At 44.1% G+C, this 12,721-nt stretch overlaps 1 protein-coding gene across 2 annotated transcripts in view; it reads right to left on the reverse strand.

Moving 5' to 3' along the window:
- TRAK1 (trafficking kinesin protein 1) overlaps positions 1-12,721 on the reverse strand; it is a 182,488-nt gene that overhangs the window by 142,099 nt on the left and 27,668 nt on the right. The gene's annotated exons all lie outside the window — the stretch shown is intronic.

A 12,721-nucleotide genomic window follows, 5' to 3' on the forward strand; every position in this document is an offset into this window, starting at 1 on the left:
AGGGATGAACAGGCAGAACACAAAGAGTTTTTGGAGCAATGAAATATTCTATATGATATTATAATGATGGATACATGTCATTATACATTTGTCCAAGCCCACAGAATGTACAACACCAAGAATGACGTTAAGGTAAACTACGGACTTTGGGTGATTACGGTATGTCAATGCAGTTTCATCAGTAACAAATATATCACTCTGGTGGGGGATGCAGATAACCGGGAAGGCTGTGCTTGTGTGGGGATATCTGTGGGAAATCTATGCACCCTCCACTCAATTTTGCTAGGTACTTAAAACTGCTCTAAAAATTTTGTCTTTTTTTATTAAAACATTTAAAAATTTTAAGCATGTGAAAAAATAAAAACCCTTTATGAGCTTGGCCCTATCAGTCTTAATAACATGGTTCTTTAGGATTGATAGGAAAAGAAGAGAATATTTTAAATAAGGAAAGGACATTTCTTATGCAGAAAAAAAAGTGACTAATATCAATCAAGCACTTTCTGAATCTCTGCTATGTGTAACACTATCCCTTATGCTCTTAGGTAATGGTCTATACTAAGTAACTGTCACTTTCATGTAAATTATCTAATTTGCTCTTCCCAAAACTGTGAAGTAGGAGGAGCAGGTATTATCATTCCCATTTCACAGAGGAGGAAACTGAGACACAAGTAAATGGTGTAACCAAGAAAGAATCTAAGCTACCAATACTTCGCTATGAACAGTCTCCACCATTGGTAGCTCTCTCTCTGTAAGGAAAAAAACACCCTGAAATCAGTCACTTTAAATTTTTTCTTAGAAAATAATATTTCAAAGTTGGATAATTTCTAAATTAAAAAATAAATATTAAAGAAAATTACATATGACCTATCACATATATCCTTGTAGGAGAATGCACAGGGCCCTGCTGATAGGCACAGGGAGAAACAGACCACAATTCTCACCAAGCTGCTATTTCCAAAATTCTGTTGGAACTCATCAAGACTACCAGAAAGCCTACCAGTCAGGCCAAGTATATATCCTCCTAAGATAGGGTTAAATTGGTTCCCATCCTAGAGTGGGGAGTAAAAGTGGAATCTCAAAATTTGCATAGAACCAAAAGCACAAGTAAAAGTTCCCTGAAGCCCAGGGCACCTGGGTGGCTCAGTCGGTTACGCATCACTCTCTGCTTTCGGGTCAGGTCACGATCTGAGGGTCATGAGATCGAGCCCTGCATCGAGCTGCACTGTGCGTGGAGCCTGCTTAAGATTCTCCCTCTCCCTCTACCCCACCCTGCCCTCCCTCTCTAAAAAATTCCCTGAAGACCAAGGCCTACTTACATCCCGTGCATGAATATGTATACACACATACCTGGATTTCTTTTAAATCAGGTGAATAAGCAGTTGTTTAAAAAAAATAATAACAGCAGCACAAAGGGCAGATGGTAAATAACTCTCTCAAGATACACATGATGCACATTTTTCACATTTCAAGATCTCTCAAATCAAGGTCTTACATATAGCCAATGGTATCTTACACCTTATTTTGCACCATTTTTTTTTCTTTCTTAGAGGTATATAAAACGATGATCTTAACTTTTGGTTAAGACATATGGTAGAGGGGCGCCTGGGTGGCTCAGTCATTAAGCGTCATTAAGCCTTCAGCTCAGGTCATGATCCCGGGGGTCCTGGGATCGAGCCCCGCATCAGGCCCTGCTCTGCGGGAAGCCTGCTTCTCCCTCTCCCACTCCCCCTGCTTGTGTTCCCTCTCTCGCTGTGTCTCTCTGTCAAATAAATAAATAAAATCTTAAAAAAAAAAAAAGACATACGGTAGACCCCTATTTCTTTAATATAAAAGGTAGCATACTGTACACGCAGATCTGCTCTTTGCTTTCCTTGCTTAGCAGATCTCCAATCATTATCGATGCACGTACCGAGATGTCTCTTTGCCTTTAAACAGACACACAGCAAGCCACAGCAATGGACAAACCATAACTTAACTAGTTGCCTAGTAGTTTAGACTGTTTTAAATCTTTTGCCATATACTGCAATGAATGGCCGTGGACAATGGCTTTGTACGTTCCTGAACGCAGAGGAGAGATTGCTAGACGTGGCATGGTGGAGTCTAAAGATATCATTTAAATACATATAAGTCACTTTGCCAAAAGCCACTGGGACAGGAGAGATAAGCTCAACAACTCAAGTGGCCAAACAAATGATGAGCAAGGACAGGCTGGATGTTAGGGGAGATCGTTTCACCAGGCAGGACTGCGTGACTAAGGGTTCCTCTGGTCCTCACTGACCATCGTGAAGATGAACATGACAGAACAGAATTTAAGGGGGAAAGGACACTACAAACAATCCTTATTTCATGTAATCATCGTTAACTGCCATGACATGAGATGACATGAGAATGATTCACATTTTAAACACAAGGAGACTCAGAGGAGTAATTTGTCCAAAAGCTGGACACAGGTCTGACTTCCCATCAAAATGCCCCCCTGTGGCAGAGCAGTTAAGAGAAACGTAAGCAAAATCAGGAGAGCTCAAAGGTGCAAGGACAATCCCAACTCACCTCGGGCAGAGGGCAGAGGTGGGAAGGAGTAAAGGAGGAAGTGAAGTCTGAGCTCAGCCTTAAATGACATGCTCAGGTTTACTGGCATTAAAAAAAATTAAAAAAAAAAAAATCTTTCAGATGGTTGTATTTTCCAGTTAAACAGGGTGAGTTCTCAAAGTTATAGGACACTTTATGGAGGAAGGACATATGGCCTGCCTGAGAGGCAGATGAGTCAGAGCCAACCCCATTACGCGCCCATCCTTCCTGTTCCACGGGGGCACACACAGCACGTCAGTGCCTGCCGACAGGCTGGTTCTCCTCAGATGGCTAGGGGAGGGCAGCAGATACAGCGTCACTGCAGACATGACAATGTCCAGGGGAAGGAGAGAGGCAGTCTTCACATCTCTCTTTGTCTCTCTTCTCCCAGGAGAAGAACCTTCCTCAGGAGGCTGAAGCTGACTTGTCCTAATTGCCACAGCCCATGCCAAAAGCATGGCAAGGAGAATGGGACCACAGTGACAGGCCTAGGTCAATCAGCACCCACCCTCTGCCTCCCCACCCCCATCGCGTACACTGCAAAGGAAGCTGAAGAGCGGTACAAAATCCAGATTCTTCTAGGAAAGACAAAAGCGTGGTGGAAGATGGGTATATGGGTTGACAATCCGTTTCTGCTACTCCCATCACTTATTCATCCGTTTGTCCCTTCATTCATCCAAGCACCACTGTGAGCTTGTCAGCCTACATAGAAAAAAAACAAAACACCTGCCCCAAACTGAATTCTAGGTTTATGGTCCAGCCACATTTACATAAGAATATTTCATCTCCTTGATATTCAAAGTAGCACTACCCAGGTGGTCTAAATATCAAAGAGTAATAGGGCCACAGCAACCTTGTGCTAGACATGTCTCCAAAGGCAAGAGAAACCAAAGCAAAAATGAACTATTGGAACTTCATCAAGATAAAAAGCTTTTGCACAGGAAAGGAAACAGTCAACAAAACTAAGAGGGAACCTATGGAATGGGAAAAGATATTTGCAAATGTCTTATCAGATAAAGGGTTAGTATCCAAAATCTACAAAGAACTTATCAAACTCAACACCCAAAAAAACAAATAATCCAATCAAAATATTGGCAGAGGACATGAACACACATTTCTCCAAAGAAGACATACAAATGGCCAAAAGAATGAAACAATGCTCAACATCACTCGGCATCAGGGAAATACAAAGTAAAACCACAATGAGATACCACCTCACACCAGTCAGAATGGCTAAAATTAACAAGTCAGGAAACGACAGATATTGGTGAGGATGTGGAGAAAGGGGAACCCTCCTTCACTGCTGGTGGGAATGCAAGCTGGTGCAGCTACTCTGGAAAACAGTATGGAGGTTCCTCAAAAAGTTAAAAATAGAGCTTCCTTAAGACCCAGCAGTTGCACTATTATGTACTTATCCAAAGGACATAGACATAGTGATCTGAGAGGGCATATGCATCCCAATGTTTATAGCAGCAATATCCACAACAGCCAAAATATGGAAAGAGCCCAGATGTCCACTGACAGATGAATAAAGAAGATATGGTGTATAAATGCAATGGAATATTACTCAGCCATCAAAAAGAATGAAATCTTGCCATTTATAATGACGTGGATGGAACTAGAAGATATCTTGCCAAGCGAAATAAGTTAGGGAAAGACAAATACCATACGATTTCCCTCACATGTGGAATTTAAGAAACAACAGATGAACATAGGGGAAGGGAAGGAAAAATAAAATAAGATGAAAACTGAGAGGGAGGCAAACCATAAGAGACGCTGGTTTCTTTCTTTCTTTCTTTCTTTCAAACTCTAGGAAACAAACTGAGGGTTGCTGGAGGGGAGGTGGGCGGGGGGATTGGGGATAACTGGGTGATGGGCATTAAGGAGAGCACCTGACATAATGAGCACTGGGTGTTCTATGCAACTGATGAATCACTAAACTCTACCTCTGAAACTAATAAAAAAAATCAGAGTAATATAACAGTGATACACAGATTTTAATTACTACACCTTAAAATGCATCAGTGCCCTACTTCCCATTGCCATGATCATAGGTGGCTAGGAAGTGGTTCAATGTGAAGCAGCTGAGGCAGAAGGTGCCCTTCACCAGGCCCCTTCTATTAATAGCAGCTCAGCGTGACTCGGGTTACAGGTTGGTGCAAATCCATATACAACTGGCTTCCCCTGACTGAGGCAATTTGGGTACTTCGTTTCTCACACAAGATCTGTATTTTTAAAACCCTAGTATTGGAAATAGAAATGTCAATTAAGGTACTAAAAAGGGTGGAGAGCAGTCTATTATTACAATCAAGGCCAGAAAAAAGTAAGAACTTGTGAATACACACACACACATATACACATATCTCCTCCCAAGTTTTCAATATTATATTCAATACTGTATGCTCGTGTGGCACACATTTAAGCCTACGATACGAAAAATACACACTTTAATGATGTATTTGAGACATTAAAAAGCAGGAATTCTTACCTTGTTTCTATAAGATTTCCAAGTGAACAGAACAAAAAAGAATGCTTTTAATTTGACAAGTTCTAATATTCACTTGGTGAAATAATCTATTTGATGTTAGTTAATATGTATGCTAAATATAATTTAAAGATCAATGATTAAAAAAAGGTGGATTTCTCTTTATGTTGAAATATTTTAAGCATTTACTGGATATTCATCCAAGATGTTTTAATTAAACAAAATAATTGCACAGGTTTGTGGGACAAATGGCCAATAAGCTCATGAAGAGATGCTCAACATCAGCAGCCATCAGGGAAAATGCAAATCAAAATCACAATGAGCTACTACGCCCCACCCACTGGGATGGCAAAAATCACAATGATAAACAAGAGCAAGTGTTGGTAAGCTGATGGACAAATTGGAAGCCTCATACACTGCTTGTGGGAAAATGCAAAATGGAGCTGCCACTTTGGGAAGCAGTGGGGCAGTTCCTGAAAAGGTTACCATATATAGGATCGAGGAAGTCCACTCACAGGTAGCCATCCAAGAGAAGTAGAAACACACGTCCATGCAAAAACTTGTTTCTGAATGTTCATAGCAGCATGATTCATAATAACCAAAAAGTGGAAACAATCCAAAAGTTCAACTGATGAATGGATAAATCCATCAGCAAAAAGGAATGAAGTACCGACACAGGCTACCACATGGATGAGCCTGGAAAACATTATGCTAAGTGAAAAAAAGCCAAACACCAAGGACCACATATGATTCTATTTATATGAAATGCCCAGAGTAGGCAAATCCATAGAAACAGAAAGTGGATTCGTGGTTGCCTGCGGCTGGGGGACTGAGGGAGATAGGGAGCCCCTGCTGTTAAAAACAGGGTTTCTTGCTGGGGTGATGGAAGCATTCTAAAATTGATTATGGTGATGATAGCTGCACAGCCCCGTGAATACACTAAAACCCTGTGAATTCTCTATTTCAAGGGGTGAAGTGCACAGTATGCACATTATTATCTCAATAAGGCCATTATTTTGAAAAAGAAAATTCTTTAAAGTCTACGGGAGCGAGGGACTATGAAGGGACAGGGCTGTGCCGCTAGGGTAATGGAACAACTCTTTATCTTAGGGGTGGCTAGCGACTCTACACGTGTTAAAACTCATAGAACTGGACACCAAAAGAAAAATGTCCATTTCGCTGTATGGAGATCTGAAAAATAAAAATTTTTTCACAAGTCTATAGCTTTGGGCATCCACAGCTGACTTATTAGGAGCCAATGTTCAGATATAGTCATGTCAACGATCGGTCTGGAAATGGGGAATGATTCTGCTGACTTGGCTGTATCCGCTACAGGGGCATAAAATGACCGAGTCCTCTCCACTTTCCACCTTACATGAATTGTAACATACTTCAGAAATGTTTCAACCATGCTGGGAACAAGTAGGAAGGTGGTAAAACAGCAGAAGGCCATTTTCAGAGGCAATAGAGTCCCCCAATATAAGGCTGCCTCTTCCAGTCACCAGGTGAGGAGCGGGAGGTCCTTGATTCTTGCGCTTGCTCTACAACCGCTTTGCTGGCGAGCAGGTGACCTGGGCTGAGTTACTGCTGATCCTTCTGCTTGAACCCACCCACGGCTTCCCATCGTTGCTAAAACAAGACCCAAGCTCCTGATTCAGGAGTGCAAGGCTCTCGGTGTGCGGCCACGTATCTGCCTCTCCATACTGGCTGGGGGCCAGGACAAGGCAGGACAGCAGGGTGGGCCATGAAACCAGCCAGGCCTGACTCTCCAGCCAGAGGAAGAACGAAAGGAGGTCATTCACTCCACAAGTACTTATTGATCATGTTGACGAAGCGCTGAGCACATGCCTGGCACATAATGTGTCCTCAATAAATGGTACCTATTGTTAGTGTTAAAGATACACATACACACACACACACACACACACACACACACGAATGTTAGCTTCTCAAGGACAGGTCCCCTCTATGCTGTATCAACACCCAAATGGCAACAATACCAGGTATTCAATAAATACACTGACTCCATGAAACGTGTCTTAGAGAACCGAGGGAAGATTCTTCAGAGAAAGCCACAGTCTTTAGAGAAATTTCTACTTAAAATGTTAGCAGACCTTTATGCATCCCAGTATCTTTTGATAGCTGAAGTAAGTGTCAGGGTAAGGGTAGGCTGTCTGCTGGGACACAGATTTTGATACCCAACTATGTGGGATGAGCAGTAAATCCATCACCAGGCTTGGAAAAAGCAGAGATGTGGGGTCTCATTTCGCTTGGGGAAGACAAATCAAGGAGGAAGGAAAGGCCACATCCCTGGATTCAGAATACCTCTTTGCCCAGGCCAGTTTAGGCCTGCACTACGTGCTGAGCCAGGTCCAAGCAGGGTCAGTGTGAACTTGGCTGAGGAGCAGGCCTGGGGCACCAGCAGCTACCCAGCTCTTGGCGACTCCTCTGAGCCTGGATTTCAGGGGCGGGGATGAGGAGACAGTAGCTCCTCTGGATTTCTCCAATCTTTGCCTGGGTCCAGGAGGAGAGGAGATTACACCCCAGAATGGGGACCCCAGCAGAGTATACCCAGCTTCCCCACCAAGAGGGGAGACTCCCCGAGGCCCAAAGCATCCACCTGCCCTAAGGGTTCCCCTCTACTCTCTTCCCTTGCTACCAACTTGATTACATATTCTGAAGGGACTGTGGTATTTTTCCCTCCACAGAGCGTCTTTTTTTTTTTTTTCTGGGAAATGGGGGGATGCCATCATCCACCTTTTTCTCTGTGCAAAGAATGACTCGGCTATCCCACTACACTAACTGTAAACATCAGATAAAAGTCAACGAGACAGAGTCCATAAGGTCCACCAGCTTAAACAAATGAAAAAGAAAAGATTTCATTGTGTGGGGCACTGCCTGGGAGAAGCAAGAACTCATAGAAAGAGCCATTGTTGGGAGGAAAGAATCAAGCAGCTTTCTTCCCCGCAGCACATGAAAAAGCAACATTCAGCCGGCTTGCAGAGTCAGGGAATCTGAATGGCAATGGAGTGGCCCGGTCGGTTGGCTCCCCCTGCCTTTCCCCCGTAACAGAAGGTTCAAGATGAGCCAGGAGCACCAACAACCCCAAATGGCATGGGGAAGATGACTTCTTGAGGGCCTGTGCACCTGGCCCCGTACTTTCTCAGAGCGCAGGTAGGCACCTCTGACAACTGGAACTCAAAGCCGGGGGCCACCTGCCGCCTCAGTCCTTCGACAGTGGCGTCCAGGGCTCTTCCAGGATGCGTTGCGGGGGTGGGGGGGGGGGGCACAAAACACAGAACAACGCATACAGTGTGATCTCAGCTAGGGGAAATAGACATCCCATAGCCACAGGCACACAGGATGAAGACTGGAAAGAAACCCCCAGAATGCCAGCTGTTCTTCTCACCCGTGTGCGTGCGCGCGCGTACACACACATACACACACACACACACACACACACACACACACACACACACTCCTCGCCAGTTCTTCACAGGATGCAGAACAAGACAAGTTCTTTTTTTCCTTCGAGATTTACCCATGCTTTTGGTCCGGTTGGCTGCTTTCCCAAATCACAGGCTGCAACTGCGCAACAGGGCCCAGGGGCCTTAGGCAGTGATGCTGGGCGGATACTTCCCTCAGAAAGCCTCAGGTAAGATTACTGCTCCTGTGGGAGATAGATTCCCAGGCTTTGTGCACTAACCCCCAAGTCCACAAGGACGGGCTTTGGTGTGAGTCTATTAAGATCATCTAAACCAGTCAGGGTGCCTCTGGAACCTTCTGGAGGGCTTGTTAAAAACAAAGATTGCTGGGGCGCCTGGGTGGCTCAGTCGGTTAAGCAGCTGCCTTCGGCTCAGGTCACGATCCCAGGGTCCTGGGATCAAGCCCCGCATCGGGCTCCCTGCTCAGCAGAGAGCCTGCTTCTCCCTTTCCCTCTGCCTGCGGCTCTGCCTACTTGTGCTCTCTATCTCTCTGTCAAATAAATAAATAAAAAATATCTTAAAAAAAAAAAAAACAAGATTGCTGGGACCCGTCCCGGAGTTTCTCTAGTGCGGAGTAAGACCCGAGAATTTACATTTCAGACAGGATCCCAGGTGAGGCTGCTGCTGCCTGGGGACCGTAATGGGAGCCACTGGTCTAAACCAACACGTAATTCCAAGCTGGACATCCCTAAGACCCCAACACACTGAATTCTTCAGCACAGGGCTAACGTCCCTGAGAACCCTGCCCAGGAGGGGTGTCTCGGACTTTTAATTCTCTTTAAATGTTTTTGTGGGTTTGGAATTCCCTGATTACTCCTTGCTTCTGAGGAAGCCAGATTTCGTAATTCAAAAGCTGGGCCCCAGCTCAGCTTTCAAATCACAAGGTCATGGGGCAGCTTCAAGTCACAAAAGGCTTCCAAATGAGTCACCAGGGTGTTGCCAGGTAGTAGAGAGGATGGGATTAGAAGGGAGAGAAGTTTGATAAGGGAGAAAAAAAAAAATCTCAGTGACATTTAGACAGCCACCAGGACTGTGTTCTTGGGAACTGGGGATGAAGCAGCTAGAACTCCATTGTGTTTCATGATTTAAAAGATGGGGGTCTCACAATCTTCGAGGTCACATATGTATCACCCATCACTGTCCTTCCCTTCTTCCTCAGCTCATCCAAATGCAGTGGCAAAGAGCTAGCCATTCTCTATAACACTCTGAAGGCCAGTTCACTTGGGTCTTGGGCCATCAAACAGCTAGTCACCTGTTCAAACTGGTCCACGAGTACAGACCGGAGCCAAAACAGGAAAACAAGGCAGCAGATGTTGGCCCAGGCTGAAAAGAAAGCTGCAGGTAAAGGGGAGGTCCCCACCAAGGGAGCCTCTGAATTGTGAACAGGGTTGATACTGTCCCCACTGCAGGGGAAAATGAGAAGGCGTGGATCCCACTGAGCTACCTACCCATCTTCCCACTGGCCTTGGAAGGAAGGTTCCCTAGTGATTATCAAAAAATAGGCCATGGAAAGATCTGTACCACCCTCATGTTCACAGAGGTTAACTCAAAGACTGAGAGCTCTTGCTGGGCTGCTGAACGATGGCACATAGGATGAGATCGGCCACTACTGGGAAGACAATAGCTAAAGAGGTTGCCTCTAAACTGGACTAATGGTACAATGTTAGCGTTTCTGCACGTAAAAATAAAATTTTGCCTTCAAAATAAAAGTCAGCCAGAGGGCCTTCAACTTTACTCCCCTAAGTCCCACAAGGAAAAAAATGTTAAGATACAATAAGCTATAAAGTCAAAGAAAATGGAAGAGAAGAGAACATGAAAAATTTCAACCAATTTTCAGAAGATGAAAAGCAGCGGGACCAGGCTTTACCTGCCTTCGCAGAGCAGAAGAAACTCTAACAAGTGCCTGCAGGGGGGTCCCAGGGAGAAGTGAGGAACTCTGGGAAGACTCAGGACTTTAGGAACCGAACTGTGGGGGATGGTGAGGGAGAATAAGCTTGGGATTAGCAGAAGGTGCATATACAAGAGCAATCTGACACCTTCCCAGGCCCATAGATCCTGTTGGCCTGCCAGAACATCCGGGTAATAGTTCTTTCTTAATTCCAGAAGAAAACTGGAGTCGGAGTGGTTGAACCACAGAAGCACTGGGCCCTAGAACACCAGGCAGGGCTGAGATTGGATCAAAAATGGGGAAGTATGTGTAAGTTCCCCCCCACTCACCTCCCCAACTCAATTCACAAAATACCAGCCGCCAGGCAGGAGACTGAGGGTTCCCCTCTGGGGAAACAGACCATCACCAAAGGAAACAATTCCAGATACCCAGAGTCCCCAGTGAAAAGGCTAAAGTGTCCCATCACTCATAATACTCATAATACTTAATCAACAAGCCCCACTCTCCATATACAACTCCAAACGGGATTTAAGTCCCCCAAATACGGACAACCAAAGACCACCAGACATTTGAGAAAAGCCTCTAACTTGTAGACAGAGACCAAAGCAAACAGGAAAAGAAATTCAAAGGAAACGGAGAGACAATGCAGGGAACAGAAGCAAATTCCAAAATATTATCCTTAATGCCTTCAGAAAGAGAAGACATTGTCCCCCCAAAAATACGAATAGGACACTACTCCAAAAAAATGGGAGGGGGGACACTCAGAGAATAAAAGCGAGCTTTCACAATACTGGAAATTAACTTATAGCAGAAATAAGAAATTAAAGTACTGAGAATAAAGCTGAGGAAATCTCCAAAAAAAGAGTAAGAATTAATAATAGAGAAAAATAGATAAGATAAAGAGGGAACCAATCCCAGGGGTACAACAGTCAACAAAAGGAGCTCCAGAATGGAAAAAGGGGCGGTGGAGTAACAGGAAGAAATTATATAAAGATTATACAAAAATTATATGATTATATTATGGATTTATATATAATTATATCTGTATTTATATCACATATAATATTTCTTTATATTTACATTATACATAAAAACTATGTTTCCTAGAACTGAAAAATATACATTTCTAGATGGAGAAGGTCCACTGAATGCCCAGCCTAATGAATGAAAAACATCCTACACATCATCTTGAAATTTCAGAAGCTCCTAAAAAATTGAGTTACATGCAAAGGATCAGGAATCAGGATGGTCAAGGACTTCCCAACAGCAACACTGAAGGTTCAAAGACAGGGAGTATAGCCCTCAGAATTTTGAGGGAAAGTTACTGCTACCGAGAATTCTATACCCAGTCCAACTACCAATCAAGCATGAGAATAAAGTAAACATGTCAGGATATTTTAGAACTATAAAAGCAAAGATGAGAAGAAAAACCTCAGAGCTTATGACTTCCAGGGAATAAGAGGGAGAGTTGAACAGGTGGGACATGGAAAACACAGTTGTTTTCATTGGTCTCTTAGTGTTATTACACTTTTTAGAAACCACGTACACGAGATTAGCAGGAAATACACTGGATTGAGGACCATGTTGAAATGCACTGTGACTGTGCACACAAGTCAAGTCATTTCGGAGCTGTGGTCAACTCCGCTGGCCCAATGGCCTGGGTTATTCAATAAACCATGAGGAAGAGGAAGTGAAGAGAAAACCTGTATATTAAAATACTTAAAATACATAGCATGTTTTTTGGGGCACCTGGGTGGCTCAGTCAGTTAAGTGTCAGACTCCTGATTTCAGCTCAGGTCACGATCTCAGGGTCATGAGATCGAGCCCTGCATCACGGAGCCCGTTTAAGATTCTCTCTCTCTTCTCCCTCTGCCCCTCCCCCCAACCCCTACCCACTTGTGCCCTCTCTAAAAAACAAAACAAAAAAAAACGTTTTTAAAAATTAGATAAAATAGGGGCGACTTGGTGGCTTAGTCGGTTAAGCATCTGCCTTCGGCTCAAGTCATGATCTCGCAGTCCTGGGATCTAGCCCCGCATCAGGCTCCCTGCTCAGCAGGGAGTCTGCTTCTCCCTCTCTCTGCCCCTCCCCCTGACTTGTGCTCTCTCTCCCTCTCTCTTGCTCTCTCTCTCTCTCAAATAAATAAAAATCTTTAAAAAAAATAGACAAAAATAAATTATGGCACCTAGTGATTATGATAAAAGTCTGGGCAGCAGTAACCTTTGGAGGGAGGGTGGGAGGGGCTTCTGCAGAAACTGACAAAGTTGTACTTCCTAAACTGGGCCGTCACTATAGAA

This window comes from Phoca vitulina, unplaced genomic scaffold, assembly GCF_004348235.1.
Source record: "Phoca vitulina isolate PV1807 unplaced genomic scaffold, GSC_HSeal_1.0 scaffold10, whole genome shotgun sequence".
NCBI lineage: Eukaryota > Metazoa > Chordata > Mammalia > Carnivora > Phocidae > Phoca > Phoca vitulina.